Consider the following 17,595-nt stretch of genomic DNA (forward strand, 5'->3'; position numbering starts at 1 on the left):
TCACCTTTAGTTGCAGAAGGGACACCGGGGCACATTTTGTTTTTGTTTCAACCTCTCTCTACCCCACAAACTTTTCCAGCTTGTTCTTCAGTCTTTTCAATCTCAGTAGCTGTGATTTCTCTCATCTTCTTCTGTTTTACTGCCCATGTGAATAATTTCACTCTGTACTAGCAAGTCCCAATGTAAGAGACAATGTTTACCTTAGTCTGGAGACCAGATCCTGTTCTCAGGCATGACACTGCAAAGGACAATACTTGTTTAATAGAGGTTTAAGTCTGCCCCAGCATCTTCTTAGACTGCCCATGCAAACTTAGTTCAGCTGTTCTGACTCCAGTCCTCAAAAGTAAAATGTCCCTCAACTCCAGAGAGAGTGGAAGGCTGCCAGCACAAACTGTCTGTAGCAAACTGAATGTGATCAGGTACAATGAGTGTGAAAAAGCATCCACCAGAAGGACCAGCAACTCTTACAGTTTTCCAAATCACTTTTCCAAAAACATCTCTTCCAATATAATAAGGCTGTGAAGAGATTTGTATTTGATCATGAGAAAGGATGAATTCCTAATAGCTACTAAGGGGAAAACAGAGGATTTCAGTCATGTGGGAAATTACTTCTCTCATAAAATATCTTGTTCTCTAGGTATGATAAAACAAATGAGACTCTGTCCATCTTCACAGCTGGATTTGTCCACTCAAGCACAAACACATTCTTTGTCTTTCAGAGAAGGTTTTCAGCTCATGAAAGCCAAAGTTAAAATGTTTAATATAATTTTATTACTAAATATAAGAATTTCTTTTATTCTGTTTTTAATGCTTTGCTTTATTATTGTTTTTCTAAACAAGTAAAGTGAAAGATGAAAGATTACTCATGAAGGGTTTTGTTAAGAGATGTGGTTTGGCCCTTAGTTGGAAATTAAGCAATCTTCCCTCTAGAACAGCAGACTTGATCCTCTCACACAAAAATGGAATCTGAAGTATTCCGAATAAAATCTGTAATAGTTATGTTAGTGGTATTCAAGGTGCTTGCAAGTTGGCAGAGTATCACAAACTGCTATGGGCCAAAATCTGTAGCCCGGCTTGGAAACTCCACTTCTGCTGAATGGAAGTAAAATCCTGCTGTGCTTATCATCTTTTTTTCCCTCCTTTCTTTTTTGCCTTGTTGTCCAATAAAGTAGCTCTGAGGCCTGGCCCTCAAGCCTATAGTGTTCTTTACAGCTCCAGCTGTAGTTTCATGGCAACGTTTCAGCATTATACAGGATAAAAAGAGTGCTCTGATTCAAGCATGTTGAAAGGAGGTACACAATGTAAACCCACAACATATCCACTGTGCACCAAAGGGGGTTGCCACATGATAGCAGCAGTCTGCCAAATCCTCTGAACTTTTGGCATCCGATAATAGGGAGGGTGCAGTAAAAGAAAATCAAGGAAGGAAATTATTAAGGAGTTGGAAAAAGGGTAGGACTTATGTCTTTTTTTTTTTTCTTATCTTTTCTTTTTCCTTTTTTGCAGGGCAAACTTTTTATCCCATTTCATTAATGCAACAGTGATTGGACTGATAAAGGCATAGCTTGGAGTGCATTGGTTGGACAATAAGTGCTCTTTGTTTATCTCTGTTCTGTGTATCAGAAAGCATAAAGAGAAGCTGACACTCTTCCTACACTCCAACCTCTCACCCCAGTCCCAGAGTCTGGAATTTTCTTTCCCACTGTTTCACTTCAACTAGAGGGAATAGGCTCAACTATTGCCTTTGTTCCAACTTCAGAGAGATGGTCTCTAGGACCTGTGGTAACCTCCAACAAGAAAGACAAATTGAGCACAGTAACCCACAGGGCACCCATTGATCCCAAAAGAAAAACATGGGAAAAGTGCACATGAAAATCTTTTATGAGTAGTGATTTAATAAAAGGATGGTAAAGATAATAGAAATATAATAAAAAATATTTTTAGAAAAAAATATTCTATGACTATAAAGTGTAGATAAGTAGCTGTGTGATAATTGTCCTTTAAAGATTTATTTACTAAGTGTTGTACTGATTTATTAAGTTAATTAATAACAACTATCTGACTTGGACTTACTTTTTGGCATTTTCATGAATGTACTCAAGAAAATACACCTTTAAGGACAATGAAATTAACACCATAGGTAAAGGTTTGGATGCTTAATCTGAACAAAGCTCATGTCTTGATCACATTAATCCCAAACAAACATAGCATGGAAAATGATTATTACTGGCACTGACTCAGCTTTGCTAAATTTTGCTTTCCATATACATGACAATATATCCAATGAATTCGAGAGGAGTCATCTGACTCCTCTGATTTTTTTTAATTGAAAACTGTCACATGAAAAGACAATGATGTCAGTGGAATCTGCTCAGATTTATTTAAGTGATGTTAGAGTGTGTCATTATAAATAAAAGCGTTCATCATGTTGCGTGTAACTGTGATCTCTTGGACATGTGCCTTAATCTCCTCTATTCGTTTGTATTTTTACTTCCCATATTTTTTCTCTGACAAGTTTTCCAGATATTTGAATGGTAGTTTTTATCTCCTATTCTCCTTTAGGTCCTTCTGACAATTACTGCCCTCCCTTCCATGCCTTTCAATTCCTGGATGTCAGGCTATATATTTTCCCTTCCTCTCTTTCTTCTAAGTTCAATTTCTTGGGTTTGTTTTCTGTTCCTTTTTTCATATGTGTGTTTTTCAAAACCTTTTTCACTTTACCAAATAGGCTGCTTTTCCTCTGAGCTCTTCTGTCAAAATGGCTGCTTCTACATCACTTGCAACCTCAGGGAGCAAGCATTTCTTCCTGGTCCAGAATTAGCATTTCACAGTGCTTTATTTTGATCAAATGAAGCTTGAGGAAATAACTACATCTGTCAGTTAAGATGAAGATATATTTTCTATCAAACCACATTAACCAGCTGGACAGCCTGTTCTCAGGCATTCATTTCACCTGGATCATTCCAGACCATTGAAAATCAGTTCTGTAATGGGGGTAAATAGCAGATATGTATGAACTTCAATAACTTAATTCTTTTCATTGTTTAGAAATACTTGGAATTAGCCTCATGCCAGCTATAGATGAGAGAAAGTCAGATGGAGTTACTTTATTTGATTTATCCTTTTATGAATGTCAAAGAAAACTCATTAACTAAAGTATTCCACTGGTTCTTTTTAAGGAGAAATCGAAGTAAAAACAAGAATATCACCAGGCAGCTATGGACTGTTTAGAAAACTCAAGAGAAGAAAAAACTATTTTGACAAGAACTTCTGAAAAATTGTGAGTCAATATGGATTTTGGTGTCCGTAAACAAGACTTACATAGTTTAATGGGAAGAATTACTAACAACAAAGTACAAAGCCACCAGAGTGGGGTTCAATATATATGCCATCTTATGACTTCTGAGCAAAGTGAAGTAATTATTTGTAAATACTTTGCCATGAGTGAAGCTTTGCCAAAAGAAAGATAGTTACAGAACAGCTTTGCGTACCTATCAGAGGAGGTAGTGTGTTTTTAGATACGTAGACATGGACTATCTGGCAAGAGGTAATCTTGTTCCAGTTGGGCAAATTGTTCCCTCCTCACCAACAGCATAGTGAAAAGCCATCACTTATATGCATTTCTTGAGAACTAAGAGCCTTGCATGAACCTGAGACTCTCCTCTGCTCCTCATCCATGGTGGGCATCAAAAACACACAATAAAACATTGCTTTTTTTTTTCCCCCAGAAGCCTCCTGTTTGAAGAGAAGTGAAAAACAAAGTGTAGAAAGATACTACCATAATTCAAACGTTACAGATAGATAGAACACATTTAATGAGACATATCAAGTAGGAATGTTTTCACCAGAAATGTTATGTTCAAAAGTCTAATGCAAAGTAGGACCATATCACATTGAAGTTCTTCCATTTCGAAAGGAAATAAATAGGCATCATCACAAGGCCTATTCTCAGTGTCTATGTTAGGAGAAAATGGAATCCGTATCTATAAAGAGAGCCTGGCTCAGATTAGCAGTTTGTCATTGACTCACTCAGATTTAAAGTCTATCTCCTGGCTGCCAGTTTGGGACTGGTTACTTCTGTCTCTGGTCACTTGACAGGCTGTACAGCGAGCCTAAATCAGAGCCACAAGCTGGAAACAGATTTCTGCTGTGTCGAGTCAGAATCTCAACAGTGAGGGCATCCTGCCTTCCAGCAAATGTGAGAAATGCTGCAACCCCTGGATTGTGACTGGTTTATGAAAATAAATGATACAACATAAATTGTATGAAATATATGGAAGAGTGATAATGTAACTAATGAAGGGTGAGGAACTGCTTCCTAATTTATGTGTGTCCATTTCAAAAAGCAGTTTTCCTTTTGTCAAGCTGGCATGAGTGCTGCTTCTTTTGTGCCAAACAGGAATTTTCAGAGAGTTCAGAACATAAATGAAAGGTCACAGAAGTATAGTTTTCTTGCACTAAATCTTCAAAGCAAAGAGGCTGCTAATCACCAAGGATGAATTCTAGCTCAGCAGAAAAGCTTGAAACAGCTTCTTTAGAGGGTGTTTTAACAATCAGACCCTTTTCTGGGATGGAAATTAAGCACACAATTGCAACCTTTATCTAATAATCACTACTAAGGGCTGCAGTGCCACCTCTTCCTCTGACAAGTGATACACTGACTTGTACAGCAATATTAGAGGGCGAAAACACGCCATTACTCAAAACGAAGCCCATTCATAGATTTCCAGTGTTCATAATTAGCTGAAATAATAAATTATTCCGTACTTTTTTCTCTTAAGATGGTGAAGTTCTTTGTAATTTTTTTGTGATGTTCCGTATCTGGAAGGTTTACAAAAAAGAGAGTTAAACACGGAAATAGTTCAAAAGGCTGTAAGGACAGGCCCCTCCCCCCCAGTCTATTGCTAGGCGGGCTGCATGAGACACATCAAAGCTGCTGGGGATGAATGAATGTGGTAACTCTTACCCTGTGCTGTACATGCTAGGAGAGAGCTGGATCCAAAAAGGAGCTCAGGCACTGAAATATGTTTAAACTTCTCAGCTGCTGACTTTACCACCACCAGCTTTCAGCATCTGGTCCCCAGAGTGGAATCCAGGGCAGTGAGTGGGCCTGGGGCCCTGACGCAGGCAGAGGAACACCAAAAAACAGGCTCCGTGCCACCTGGCTGCTGGACCTTTGCTGGGTTTCTTATGCAGATATTCCATACCTTTCTTAAAAACACAGGAGAGGTAATTTTGCTTAACAGATCATTTAACAAGTCTGACCATGGTTGTTCACAGTCTGCTTTTGTGTGGTATCCTGATGTACAATCTTTACAATTATGGATTACAGATTTTGAAGAAGGACATTGGAGAATTTAGAAGGATTTGCTGAACTGCAGGAAATGACCTTTTATTTATTTACATATATATACTTCTACTGTATTCACATAAGTTTAACAGTGATTACAAGCTTTATTGCAATAATGTAAAATACACAACTTAAACACAGTAAAAGTAAATTATGATGCTTTACTGAGCGAGCAGCATCTCACTTCCGCTGGAACAAATGACCAAGGAGTAGCTGTAATTTGCATCTGGAAATTTCTTTATACTGGTTAGAAAGAAACTATTTTTTATAACAACAGCAGCAGCTGAATGCCTTTGTGGAGACACAGGAACAGGGAGTTGAACTGTTGAGTTGAACTCTTTTCTTCTTAGATATTTAGATATGCAGCAAATAATATCAGCTAATTTTCATTTTCCTGATGAAAGACTGCAATCAAAGACAATTAGGTCTGCTCAGACTAGACTGGAATGAAAAAGGGTCAGAGAAGCATAGCAAGGATCTTCAAAGATGTTGAGCAGCTTTCCTATGGGAAATAACCAAGCAGACAAATACTTTCAGAGTGGACATGGCTGAGGACTGATAGGGAAGTGGACTACAAAAACTTCATAAGGCTGGATAAGGTGAACAGGGAATTACTGTTTACTGCTTTTTATTTGCAGAACAGAAGCATGAGGCCTCAAATGAGGGAAACAGGCTTGCATCAAACAAGGAGGTCATTCTTTGCACCACTCATAGATGAACCATGCAACCTGGTGCCACCAGATGTTGATGATAGAAGTCTACAGCACCTCGAAGGAAAGTGAAACAATGAAATACATCTCAATTGAGACAAATTGAGAATGAAAGTACCTTTTGTAAGAGATTTTCCTGAGCCACAAACGGTTGGAAGCCAGGGAGATATTCCATGGAGTTATACACCACTGCTGGAGGTAGACTTCTGGGTGACATGAGTCCATAGTCTGGCTTGGCACGGTTCCTACATTTTTGTGGATGAAAATTGTTCTTGGCAAGAAGAACAGAATTCAGGTCTCCTTTACTGCCCTATAAATATCTAGTATGCTAAATGTGGAGCCTTGGTCACTATTCTTGCTTTTGAATGCTGAATTATGGCAATAGATGAATAACTTTCTTAAAGAATGTAGTTTCACTTACTGAAAAAAAGGACAGTTTTTAAAATATCTTGCTCATGGGAGAACTTCAAGCATCTTGCTAAGCAGAGCTTAGGATAAACGCATCATTTCTTGACAGCATCATTCCTAAATTGGAAAGAACTTTTAGTGACAGTGAATTAATATTACAGACTGCCAGAAAGGCACTCTAAGTACAAATCTGATAGAAAAAATAGATTTCTTATGTCTTCATGCTCCAAAGTCACCACGAGATGAAATGTGTTTTTTGTAAGAACTGTCTTAGAGCTGAAAATGCAGCTCTCATAAGATTATTTTATGTAAGTTGCCTCATGAATATATTATATACTTATATTTTTTTTCTCAGCTACAAATATTATCAGTCTCACTGGAGAAAACATAAACACTGTAGTTTTATTTATCTTCAGAATGACTGAAAACATTCCTCCACTGATTTTGGTATCTTGTCTAAGCTGATCTTTTTAAAAATTAACCTCTTTTTCATAATGCTTTTGATAAAATTATGGAATGCTTTTTATATCAAGAAATCTATTGTGCTGAGAAAGGCAATGTTCTACTTTCACAGCAGATAAAAACATAACTTCTGAAGGCATAAAACTGTCTGCTTTCAGCATTCTTAATCCATTGACAGCAAGGAGTATTCTGGGTTTCTGAAGCCTGGTCTGGTGGTTGGCAACCCTGTACATAGCAGAGGGGTTCAAACTAAGTGGTCACTGTGGTCCTTTTCAATCCAGGCCATTCTATGTTCTATGATTCTGTGATTCCAGGACATCAAAAAGAAAAAAAAATAGGAGAAAAATAGTGTACAGTTACAGTAAGTAAATAGACTTAGAAGGAGGACCGTTAGATTAAATCAACTTTCTGAAATTTGTGACTGAGGAAAGACATACAAAGGGAGGATTTTGGAGGTGAAAAAATGGTGTATCTCCACAGTGACTTCAAGTTTACTTACATTAAGGCAAAATCAAGATGCAAACTAAGAACAGCCCTTCTGTTTTCCAGCCTATTTCTGCTCGAAGAGTTTGTGCTTGTACATCTTCCAACAGTTTTTGCAGGCTGATCATTCGTAACTGAATCCAAAGAAATGCTCCATGGCATGAAAATCACATCATGGATGGTTGTTTGAAGTACCTAGTACCTAGCTGCCTTACCTTCCGATCTAGAAATCTCATTCCATGTCCTCTGCAGCACTGTAATGGTCTTATATCCCTTTATCATTTCAGAGATATCTGTCCTTTTCTATACACTTGTAAAAATATCGATTTCTATATACATTTTTTTTTTCTGCATTCAGGAACCAGGAACTTGTGTACTATAAATTTAATGAGCTCAGATGCAAATACAACCTTTTAGGGACAGACACTAGAAGTGGAACTCAGGCATAAGAGGACATGCTCCTATATGAGCATCTTTGTAGTGCTCAGGTTCTCAGGCTGTTGAATCCCCACTCTTTTACTCGATGGTGCTAAGACTCTAGGACTTCCCTATGTATTGCCCTGATAAGTCTTCCAGCAGGCTGAGATCTTAGCCAAAGCTCCGCTTCAGCTTATCCACAAAGTAAGACATTTTATCAGCTACCTCCTGCAGTGCTGGTAGGAAGACAGTGTCAGAGGAGTTTCTGTTGAAGCATGTACTTGATTTAGGGTTAGCCCAGGCTCAAAATGTGCTGGAGCTCTGGCAGAGCTCCTTGACAGCCTAGTTTAGCTGACTGGCAGGCACTGGAAGCCCACTGCTTTACTTAAGAATAATTGTTCCACAAATAATGGAGCATCGTTATCATTCCCATAAAAATCAGGAGGGTTTTGTGATAGTAAAAAGACTTAATATGCCATTTTTATTCTCTCCTTGTAAGTTTACTTGGGAATATAGCTTACTAACCTTTAACCTACGCCTACTCCCTTCACATAATAATGGGTTCACATTAAGTAAATGCCAAAGAAAACTGACTTCTTGTATCATTCTGATCAGATGACAATTTATTTTTTATTCCTAAATTTACTTCCTAAGTTTTCTTTTACATTACTACGTCTCTCTTTAATCTTCTCTCATGATAAAATAGTCTGTTCCCATCATTGCAGCTAAGCAAATCATCAGGCTAGTGACCTGTCCTTATTCTGCTCATTCCCATCCCCTTGTTTTTTTTTCCCACACTAACCATAATAAGATAATTAATTTTGTCAGTAATAAAATAATCCCTGAGTGAAATACATAAGCAGTCTTTGGAGCAGGTGTGCTCTCATGCAGGTGAATCGCTCACCACTAAACTGGTACTGCTGCACTGGCACAGCTGCCCAGAGAAGCTGTGGATGTCCCATCCCTGGAGGCATTCAAGGCCAGGATGGATGGGGCCCCACACAGCCCGATCCAGTGGGAGGCAGCCCTGCTTGTAACAAGGAGTTGGAATAAGACAGTCTTTATGGTCCCTCCCAACACAAGCCAGCCTATGATTTTGTGATTTGATGAACTGGAGAATTGTGCTTGCTCTTGCTGTCATCTGTCACTACTATATATATCAAACCTTTATTAGAAGAATGGCACTGCTTTACAAAAATGCATAGAGGATAAAAGCACTTAGAATGACTAGGAAAATGGCATCTGTCATCTGAGACTGAATGTTGTCAGTTTGAGGAGAACAAGCATTCCAGGTCATTTGTTTTTCTTCCACAATTGCATTTTTAAAGGAAGGAATGGCTGATCCATGAGTTTTGAAGAAACCCTGTAGGCAGCTGTCAGCAGAAGTTAGACAGACAGCAAATTCCGGCCTGGCACGTGTCACTTTACAGTCCCAAATCAGGTCACAAAATACCAAAGGACATGCATCTTTGATGCAACTCTAGCTTCTGCCTTTCATGGATTTCACTTTGAGACACTCATTTCTCCTCAGGCGCTGCATGACGTTGTCCAAGGGCTTGCTCAGGAGCATGGGTTCCTTACCAAGGGGCACGTGTCTTGGTGTTAGAGATTCCTAGGTGGGCACCATGTTGACTATGGCTGTGAAGCCAGGACTTTTTGCATTTTCATTAGTTTAATAAAATAGGCATTTCTTTCACCATGATACTTCAAAATGCACTTCAGGAGAACAGAGTAGATTTCAAAGAAGACTACATCAGGGCAATCTGATACCCTGCTGCGGGCTGTGTCATTACCTGGTGTCAGCCTTGCAGTGCCTCAGCCACCTAAAATGTTTCCTTTCTGGATACTTAAGAAAATCCTTTTGAATGAAAGGTGCAATAGCCCCCAGAAATAAGATACCAGCCTTATCACTGATTCAAATGAAAATCATTGTGCTGTCAGGCTGTGTTGTTACCTGCATTATTACCTGAAGTTTTGGCTTTCCCATTTCATTTGTATGAATATCTTTGATCTCAGTTAATACCTTAATTTGGAGATCTAGACAGCTGTAGTGTATGTACAAGGGACAGCATTGTTTCATAATGATGGGGGATTTCTCACCTGCTGTTTCATCCTAGTTCAGTTAAATTAGTTGTTTGTATTTCATGAAACAGGTTCCACTTGACAAAGCCCCAGTTTGGATCAAAAGAGCAAGGATGGGATATTTTCACCTACAGAATACTGTGTTTAGCTCCAATTGCTCCTGTCAGTTGTTTTTGTTCCATTACCTCTTGGAATTAAATGCTCATCCAAATAGGTACTGCAGATGGCCACAAAATTAGTGACAAATGGTAAAACACAGACATTTCAGGGTTTCAGTTTGAATTTGTACTCAAACAGGCAGCAAATGAAAGGTACCCCCTTAGGACTACACATTTCTGCATCTGAGATAATGACTGTATACATTCAAATTAAGCAGTGAACTGAGGGTCGTATCACAGCAGTCAGCTCTGACTTCTTGTGAATAGTGCAATACTTCTGTTGATGTCAGCGATGAAACCAGGCTCTCAGACTATCTCTGAGGAAGTCAGTCCCTTAATGGTTGTTCAGTCAAAATAAATTACTCCTCTGAGGCTACTTATGAAAAGAGGCCGTATTTGCAGAAGAGCAGTTGTATCCAGTTACACAGGGATCTGTTTTTATTTGTTAAAGCAGTGGAACTATCACATAATGATCCTGTGCTGAAGAAGCTTCAGCAGAAATGTTAAGGTTAGATGGTCAAATGCACAATTAGAAAATACCACTAAATGCAATTGTGACTGTTAGGAAATAGCTTAAATAATACTGTTATAGTCACTGTTTCCACAGAGCTCCGTCTCACTCAGGGGACAGAGCAGCAATAAATACTAGGCAGACAGCTACAGAAAATGCTCTTTGGCACTCAGCTTTTGGTGCAGCGCCGTAGGCTCCATGCAGGAGTTCAAACTCCTTTCTGAAGAGATTTATTGATTTCCTCATGGACATTTCATTATATTATAGTAGCATCCATTACCCACAAACTATAAATAATTTTTGACAAAGTGAGAAACTCCTTTATCTCCAGCTGAGGGAGAAGAAACTAAAGGCAAATATCTCCACTGACTTAAGGTGCCTGGGCTGATGCTTACAGTTCAGTCCTCACCATAAAGAAAGCCAAGGTGTCATTGCTTACAACTGCAGTTCACTTTGCAGATGCGCTTTCACGAGAGCTTCTGTCAAAGGGGAAGGACAGATTTGTAAGAAGCCTTTGGGAGAAAGCCTTGACAAGTGTTACACAAGCACTACACAGCAATTCTGTGCTGGAGGCAAGGACATCATCTAATTCCACAACACTCAGCTGCTGCACTTCCACATCTTACAATTCTGCATTCAACTGCCTAAAACAAAAGACCATTTTTTCCTTTCTCTATAGACTGCTCCACCATAAGTAGAGATCACAAGACAAAGACTCTTTCACTGCACATTTCTTAGTCTTCCTCAGAACTCAATCCATTCTTCACATTTTCCTGTGGGAAAAATAATTAATAAAGGGCTGTATAATAACATAGACACTGAAGATTGAATTAAGGTTGTGCAGGGAATCTGAGCTTCAGTATGTTTCCACTTGCAAACATAATATTCTTTTAATGTGCTTTCTAGGCAGTAATTTCCTATGCTTTCAAAAGAAGCCACTCAACCCCCAAACACTCTTTAATGTGGAATCACAAATTATGTCTACAGATCAGCTCCTTACAGGGAGGATAAGAGCAGGCTCAGGGCTGGGAAAGCCCCGCCTGGGCTGCCCACATCACTGACTGCTCTCTGCTGCAGCTCAGCTGAGGACACCAGCACTGCTCAGAAAAGCCACCCTCAGGGCATCTGTTAGTGGATGGTCTTACTGTGTGCTTGGCTCACAGCACTTCTAATCCATCCACACTGGGTGAAAGGGGTTGGCTCCACTCTAAAACACGTGGAACATCCAAACTTCCCCTTTAGGGGATCTCTGCAGCCAGCTTTCTGTTGTGCATCTGGGCAGGAACAGTTCTGAACTACCAGCAACACCTCTGCTTTAAAAAGAGGATTCACTATTTTGTCTTGAACTTCTTCATATTCCTCCCAGGTTTTTGCCTTGGAAATTTGTCCTTTACCGTTGAAGTTATATCATAACTGATTCATATGAATGGCGTCGATCTAGAAATAAGGAATGCAACTCAAATGATGTTGCAGTCAGCGTACCTCAGTGTACTTTTTAGAGCATCGAACACCAGCAATGTGAGACTTCTTACTTTCATAGTTTCTCCTCCATACTCTTCTCTGGAAAGCAGCAATTCCTCTGACTGAACTCATTGCTTTAGTGTCCTTCATGCCTGTGTGGGCCTTCTATATAACCTTTTGTGGTCAGGCTCCAAGATCTGTACAACCCAGGGCCCTTTCCACGTGCATACTTCTGATTAATTTGTCTGGCTCTGATTTTACCTCAGCATTCCTCAACAGCCACAAAATGGTCTTTCATCAAGAACCTCAGCACAATGGCTGTTTTATTCTTTACTCACTCACTAAAAAATATGACAGTCTGGAAATCTCCTCTTTAATGCCTAGAAGCAACGTAAAGCCTAGAATCAAATTTCTTGTGATGTTTTTACCTCAGATGACAATTATGCTGATAATAAACTGAGCTGTGGATTGTTGTTTCACCTGCACGATTTGTCGGTCTAAAAACATGAATGTTAGAAGGCACAGCAATTTCCTCATATCTTCCAATGGAGAACATAAAAGGGACCAGTAAATAGCAGTGGTTCAGAAGGCAGCTGAAGCCCAGACAGTAGAAATACTAATCTGTTCTTTTCACGAATCCTTTCTCAGCATTACAACTCTGGAAGAAAATTGTATTAAAATGTAAAGATTGTATTTCTCAAAAGCAAAAACCCTTGATATATCTTTAATAGCTTTTCCTGCTGTTAGCTTAAGAGGCCACAGCATAAAACACAGTCATCCCACACGGTAAGGGATTTACCTTCCACATCTGCATTGCTTTAATATATGGAGCAGGACGAAGAAGCTTTCAAGGATGAAAAGTTTTCCCGCTCACAAGATTCTCATTTTTCAATTCATTAGAATATTTTATATTCTGAACAGTGTGCCACTTTTTCCTTTATTTCAGGCATAACACATTACCTGTGTGCTCAACTAAGCCCTAAAAGCAATGAGGACAAACCTGTCCTTTGAAGATGACAAGTCACTTTACAATTCCTGAATGCAATCAGCATTCAAAAGGCCCTGAGAGAAAAAGCAAGTTTCACCTGTAGGCCAGCTGCTTTGCTAGAACTAACATACCAGCCTTCTGAGATCTTATTTTTCTTGTTTGTTAAGGTTTTTGTTGTATGAATTTGGGTAGGATGAGCTCTGGGTGCTGCTAGGTCTCTTCTTTCTCTATCCAACACCCACCACTGAGCGAAGATTGGAGAGATCTCAAGGGCTGGAGGACTGAGCTTGGTAAGGAAAAGAGGCAGTAGCTTTCTGAACCTCTGCCCTGCAGTTCTGCTTTACACAGCTCTTGCCATAGCAAAGGCACAAGAAATGGATGCCAAGGAAGCTGAATAGCTGTCCACAGGCAGGGTAGGCATGGGTGAATGCTGAAGGAGTGTGGCAAGTTCTCTGTCTGGAAGAGTCACTATTAAAAGGCCGCATTTTTCACTTACTAGGTTTTAAGTTATTTGTTGCCTCCTACAGGGAGAGGAAAGGAGAAAAGGGAAGGGAAGGGAAGGGAAGGGAAGGGAAGGGAAGGGAAGGGAAGGAAGGGAAGGGAAGAGGAAGGGAAGGGAAGGGAAAGGGAAGGGGGAAGGGAATGGGAAGGGAAGGGAAGGGAAAGGGCAAAAGGGAAAGGGAAGGGAAGGGAAGGGAAGGGAAGGGAAGGGAAGGGAAGGGAAGGGAAGGGAAGGGAAGGCACTTCTCAGCACATAAGGTTGAAGTTGAAATGAAGAACTCGGAATTAAATAAAGGAGAGTAAAATACCATGCATTGTGTAAGGAGGAGAAAAGGGAGAAGGTTGTGATAAATTCCTTTTCCCCTATTTACTGATTAAAAGTACTAAAAAGCAGCTGTGGAAAATAATTTTTGTTACTGTCAAAACAAGTGGCATGAAGTACAAACTTGGTGCCCATTTGAAACTCAGAATAAAGCGATGACACTGAGGCTTCACTTATAGTGAGATAGACAAAAATCGTGCTTTTTCTCCATTAGATTTTCTTCTATTTTAAACAGTTTCTTTCATCACTATGGTCTCTGACAGCCCACACCCCTCTGTACTATATATACCCCGAATTATCTCAGCTGGCTCTTGTCAATCAAGCTGACAAGGATCTGACCCAGAGTGTTTGAAGCCAGCCACCACAGCGCCTCTAAGCACGTTTCAGATGTGCGTAGTAACTCAGCCTGCCGTGACACTGCTGCAAAACTCTGATCTCATCTTTTCTGGAGCAGGGACAAATGCCCTCGTAAATTGCAAGGCAGTATCAGATCAAGTCCATTAGCATTTACTTTCTACAATACCCAGTGTTTCCAGCAGTTATCCCATCTTTTCAAGTACTGTTAAGTACTGTTGATTCCATTAGTCTTACTCCAGCTTTTGACACAATTGCTGTCTCAAAAGCTGGCTTTCTTCTCTCGAGCAAAGACAACAGTAGGTCAGTACAAGCCAGAAGCTGATTTGGCATACGTATCTAGAGAAATATTGAGTTAAATACAGCTGTGCTAGTTTACCTAAGCAGATCTAATTCTCTTACTATCTTATCAGCATTCTCTTCTCCTTTTCTTCACTTTCCAACACCGATGTTTTACAAGAGCTGCTTCCTTCTTAGGCCATCTCTCTCCTGGAACTCCTGCCTTTCCTAACATGGCTCTGCAAAGGATCAGTCTTGTCAATAGTCCCTTCTGACAGTGCAGTCATAGCAGCCCATCATTTCTGCCTGCATGATGGAAGTGGGATGCTGGTGTCAAGTCAGAGGTTGGTTTGTTGGCTGGGCTGAATCAGAGGCACAGAGCCCATGTTTCATTGCTGCTGTTAAGTGATGGTTATTTCCTCCTTGGATAATGCAATAGTGGTTTGCAATCCCACCTGTTCCAGCATGTTGTATCAGATCTTTAGGTATAAGTTTAGGATTCAGAAGCTGCACTCTTACTCACTGATAATGTTAACCCCAAACTTACAGACCAAATATTTGAAGACTGAGTGCTTAGCTTGATTTTCTATGAGATGTTGCCTCTTAAGTACTGGCTTTTCAGCAGTAGTTGTGTTACTATCAACGCTCTTACATTTCCTGCTTAGCATACACACATCCTTGAGGAGACTGAGTTCATACCTTATCTAAGTTCTGCTGCTGTATACATAGAAAATGAACTAAATATCTCCTCATTTTTTCATCTTAAACCTTTTCTGAAGGAAGATTTATATGGACAGCCTTTCTGATATCTTACCATTAGGACCTAAAGTACTAAGAGTGGGCGTATAGAAGCACTGGTTTAGTCTGCTGAAATACAAGATTCTGACTTCCACCAAGAGGAATGAAGAAAATTCTGCTTGGTGCTGCAAACAGAATTTCACTGATTCTGCCTTCTTTGCAACCATGACATACTCAAATAATGCCATGTGAACAAGCTATTAGGTGCAACAGAAGCAGATGAACATGTGAAGGGTTTGAAGCTGCCCAAATTATCGACCTCTGTTTTTTACCCTTGTTCCTCTATCTGAACATAACGTGGGCCTGGTGTGCACTGTTTGGCTTCATCTTAAAGAAATGAAAAAGGAATCAATGTGCTGGAAGGCACAGGCTGGGGACTGAGGAAAGGAAAGTGTTAATAGTTTCTCAGCTTGGTTCCCTGAGCTCTTATAATGGGCAGAAGTTGTTCAAGGGAATAGAACAGAGTTTGTGCTCATCAGCTGGGTGTGACAGATCAGATCATCGGCTGACAGATGTCAACACTAAGAGAGGAGATAATGGGGTTGGATAAATGAGTCGGGCCAGTGATCACACATCTACCCGGCTTCTGAACTGCCTTTATGATAAGAATGTGATTTTAATCCATCTCATTTGGGAAGATCTGAAAATTTGTATGTTCTTACTGAGGATAATACTCATCAAATTCGTAACAAATCTAAAGTAACAGGATTTCATAGCTTAAGAACATTTGCATTCTTTCCCATTCAAATGCTTGATTACCTATCACATCCGATGAAAAAATCAACTGGCTATTGAACTTAAAACCCCTTTTGTTAGAAACAGAATCGGAGACCTGCCTTCATTAGTATTAGCAAAGTGCTTTGAGGCTTATCAGAAAAGGATGGTGGCAATAGAAGTACTTAGTAAGATGAGAGATCACCGAGACATCAGCCTTTTCCTTAAACTCAGATCAGTACACAGTGATTATCTTCTTTTCCAAATGGAGAGACACAGCTGTTTTACTTAGGTAGGTTAGCCTTAAAAAGCTGAGTACTGCACTCACACGAAAGTCCTTAATTCAACAGTTCATGTACATCATCCTGCAAAAAAGCTGGTGAGATTTAGAGAACCATTTAACAATAAATGCCCACTGAAATAATCAGGATGTTTAGCATATAAACACTCTAATAGCTAACCTGACTTTTCCCTACTAGAACTTTTATCTTAAAGGAATTTAACCCCTCGACACACATAATAAGCTCTTTCACATAAGGTTGCTGAAAGAATGATTTGCTTAAGAAGATTAGCTCCTTTAGTGTTCAATAGTAGTACTGACAAATAAGCCTAAAATGAGTATAGAGGAACCTTCTGATCTTTTGATTTTAAATAAAATGCCTTCAGTTGACAATGTTTTAATCTGACTTTTCACATCTTTCCAAATCAAGGATCGACTTCTAATGTTGTGTATTCAAATCTTGTTTGTGATGAGATGGTTTTCAAGGCTGTTTTAAGCTACATGGAAGAAGATCACAGTAGTTTATACGGAATTTCAGTGCCAGTTTTTTTCTTCTCGTTGTGGTAACTACATGCAGCATCTTGTCTGTGCTTTACCACATCGGTGTTGACAACTCTTTTCAAGCAGCGCTATAGCAAAATGATCTGGGTTACAAATAATTTTACAGAAGAATGGTATTTTTAACTGCAGGTGGAAGACAGAAGAGGTGATATTGAAAAGCAAAGACAAAAACAAAGCTGTCTTGGCTGGCTTGTGGCAGGGAAATGGCTTTTTCAGTCAGTTTGGCTGCATACCATAAAACTGAGGTGTAAAGTAAGTATTGTAATAGAGCAAGCATTCTCAGTTGCCTCCACTGGCTCTGCTGCTATTGTTTGCATGACAATCTATTTTCCCATACTAAAGCTAAGGGCCAAATTTTGAATGACTTACACAGACTTACAGAATAATCCTCTTATTTAAAGCAGTGAAATGTCCAGATCTGTCACAGCTACACAATTTTATGCAAGGTCTGGGATCATGGGAGTTGTATTTCTATAAAAGTTGCATAAATAATTGGTTTATCAACCTTTGGAGATTTATCTTGCTTCACTGTTCCAATAACTGAATGACTGGAGCCAGAAACAAAATTCAATTCATGATATCAATTCTTTCAGTAAAAATGGGTAGTTTTCCATTTTACTTTTAAGTCATACTGCCATCTACAGCCTGAATGGACACACCACTCTGCTTAGAACAACAGGGTAATTGATGCTGGAAGCGATCTCTGGTCTCTAGACCAGGCAGGGCTGCATGTGAGATCAAATCAGTTTGTTAGTT

This window comes from Coturnix japonica, chromosome 1 (assembly GCF_001577835.2).
Source record: "Coturnix japonica isolate 7356 chromosome 1, Coturnix japonica 2.1, whole genome shotgun sequence".
NCBI classification, from domain to species: domain Eukaryota; kingdom Metazoa; phylum Chordata; class Aves; order Galliformes; family Phasianidae; genus Coturnix; species Coturnix japonica.